This window comes from Ictidomys tridecemlineatus, chromosome 4, assembly GCF_052094955.1.
Source record: "Ictidomys tridecemlineatus isolate mIctTri1 chromosome 4, mIctTri1.hap1, whole genome shotgun sequence".
NCBI lineage: Eukaryota > Metazoa > Chordata > Mammalia > Rodentia > Sciuridae > Ictidomys > Ictidomys tridecemlineatus.
Window position 1 is genome coordinate 210,564,074 of NC_135480.1, and position 2,330 is coordinate 210,566,403.

Consider the following 2,330-nt stretch of genomic DNA (forward strand, 5'->3'; position numbering starts at 1 on the left):
GCCTAAAACAGGGAAGAAAGGTGATATGATTTCCCCTGGATTGAATCCAGAAGTCAACATCCTATCTCGGTCTGTGATAACACCTGTGGTGGTGTTATCCCTTCCCCTTCCCTCTCCTTTCTCTATTTGCTGGTTAAAGCTCGAGGTCTCTGGAGGTTGCCTGAGTTACTCCCAGGACCTCACCTTCTCTTGTGAGTAGCTGAGGGGGCGGTTGCTGGACGCTGTCTCACCATTCTGATCTTTCACTACTCTTACTGTTCTCTTCCAGGACTTTTGGATCGACTTCCTTCTTCCAAGGATGGTGGAATGATGACAAAGGTGATGGTATTGGAGATATGGAACTCTTTTTATTTGGGGGGGGGTGGGGGGGTTGTTTTTCCTCCTGGATGGCTGTCAAACCTGCGGCAGCACACACATCGGTCCATCTCGAAGTGGAGAATCTCTAAAGGATCTTCAGGGAAAGCGTGGACAAGGAGGATTCAGTCCCGGGAGACTCTTGACAGGAGATGGGAAATCCCCGCCCTCCCCCCCCCCATTTCTTCTGGAAAATACCTAATACCAATAAAGGCAGGACAAAATGCAGCACAGGCTGGATGGCTGGCTGGCTGAGGTTTATATAGCGCCGAGTAGGTCTACAGGTAAAATTGGATCCCAGAGCAACTGTGCAGTGACTCAGGGTCCTTCCCTTTCCCAGCCGTCCGTCCCCTAAGGCTTTCTCAGTTGGCTAATCCTCCACACTTAGGAGTGGTGAAGGTGGGACACACGTTTTAGGCTTGCTTGGCTTCTTCAGTCGGATCTCATCTTGCCACCGGGTCAGAAACACAAGCATATACACGTGGATGTTTCCACCCTGTGGAACTGGGGAGTTCACAGTGAGTGGTCTGCGGTCTCAAAAGGGCAGCCCCGTTGGTTGCAGTCACCGAACGCTAGGTGGCGCAAAGCTACCGTCATTTTGGAAGGCCTGCCTGAGTTCCATTTCCAGTTTCGATATAATCTATCTACATGTATAGACATAGATAGACAGACAGACTTAGATATCGATATCCATATACAGATCACTAAGCTGCAAGCCGCCGCGTCATGTCTTCCTCTCTTCCCTCAGCCTATTGAGTCCCTGGAGAGACAGATGGGCAAGGGCCTCAGTGCCCGCTCTGTTGTTCCCCCGGCGGGGCCCCCCCCCCCCCGCCCCATACAGTAAAGTCCGGGAAGCACTGGGCGGTGGGGGGGACATACCGCTTTCACCCCTGGAACTCTTTTTTTTTTTTTGGGGGGGGGGGGGGTTGGTCGTTTTTCCTCCTTTAGCCTTTAAGATGTCCCACCTAGGAGATAGCTTCTGTGCCTCTGCCCGACCCTTGGAATTTGAACTATAATCCACACTTCCCCCATCCCACTAACTCCAATTCCCCAGCAGTAGTTCGCTCCCAAGGCTGTCACCACTAGAGGTCCATGGTAAACACCTTCCCCCACCCCTGAGAGCTATGAGGGAGGGCCTGGATGAGTTTAAGAGAGAAATAAACCAAAACAAAACAGTGATGTTTCCCCATTTCTCTCTGTGTGTGTGTGTGTGTGTGTGTGTGTGTGTGTGTGTGTGTGTGTCTCCAGTGTGTACCTGTCTGCTGCGCACCAAACCCAAGCAGGATGGATTTGGGCCTGGGGGAAGGAGAGGGAGGCCCTTCCTGGGTTTACTTTCTGGGGAAGAAGAGACAAAGGAAAAAAGGTGAGGGTGTTGCCCAGCCATCCAGACCGTTTGTGGACCAATGCCCAAGGCCCTGCCCTGGGTTTCTTCCCCAGGCTAGCATCACAAAAGAAACAAAAGTAGTGAACAAAGAGAGACTCAAACAACCCAAACAGGCAAGGAAATCTCATCGCAAAGTGCCCACCGGGAAAGGGGAAAAAAAAGAAAAAAGGAAAAAAAAAAAGAAAAAAAATCATCAAGATGCCTCCCGTGCTGTGCTGGACAGCGTTAGAGCTCGCCTAGCATATTCGAGGCCCTGGGTTGGATCCTCAGCTCCAGATAAAAAGAAATTAATAACACAAACACATTCTTTCCAACTAGGCCAAATAAATAAATAAAAGAAATCAAGACACTAGAAGAGACCTTGCCCACACAGAGAAAGGGCGGGGTGGGGGGTTGGGGGGAGATCCACATGGAAATCACTCTACCCTTGGCATTCCAATAGCCGAATACATCTCCCCATACTCATGTCAGGGTTTCCTTGGTGGGGATGGAACCAGAAACCAGCCCCTCACGCAGGCTCATCCTGGACCCTGGAACTGGGGACTGAACACAGACACAGTTTACCACTGAGCTAAACCAACATCCCCTTTTT

The 2,330-nt window shown here is 50.8% G+C and overlaps 2 long non-coding RNA genes across 3 annotated transcripts in view; one reads left to right on the plus strand and one right to left on the minus strand.

Annotated features, from left to right (window-relative positions):
* The window catches only part of LOC144377432 (uncharacterized), a 53,264-nt gene extending 52,703 nt beyond the window's left edge, over positions 1-561 (plus strand). For both annotated transcript variants that reach the window (XR_013438449.1, XR_013438450.1), the window contains one exon: positions 1-561. This exon is cut by the window's left edge and continues 152 nt beyond it. This is a non-coding gene — a long non-coding RNA (uncharacterized LOC144377432).
* Positions 1-1,255, minus strand: part of LOC144377433 (uncharacterized) — a 1,409-nt gene extending 154 nt beyond the window's left edge. Inside the window, exons 1-3 of the long non-coding RNA XR_013438451.1 lie at positions 553-1,255; positions 184-451; positions 1-2 (exon numbers count right to left, since the gene is read on the minus strand). The exon at positions 1-2 is cut by the window's left edge and continues 154 nt beyond it. This is a non-coding gene — a long non-coding RNA (uncharacterized LOC144377433). The remainder of the gene's footprint in view (positions 3-183; positions 452-552) is intronic.
* Between the last annotated feature and the right edge of the window lie 1,075 nt (positions 1,256-2,330).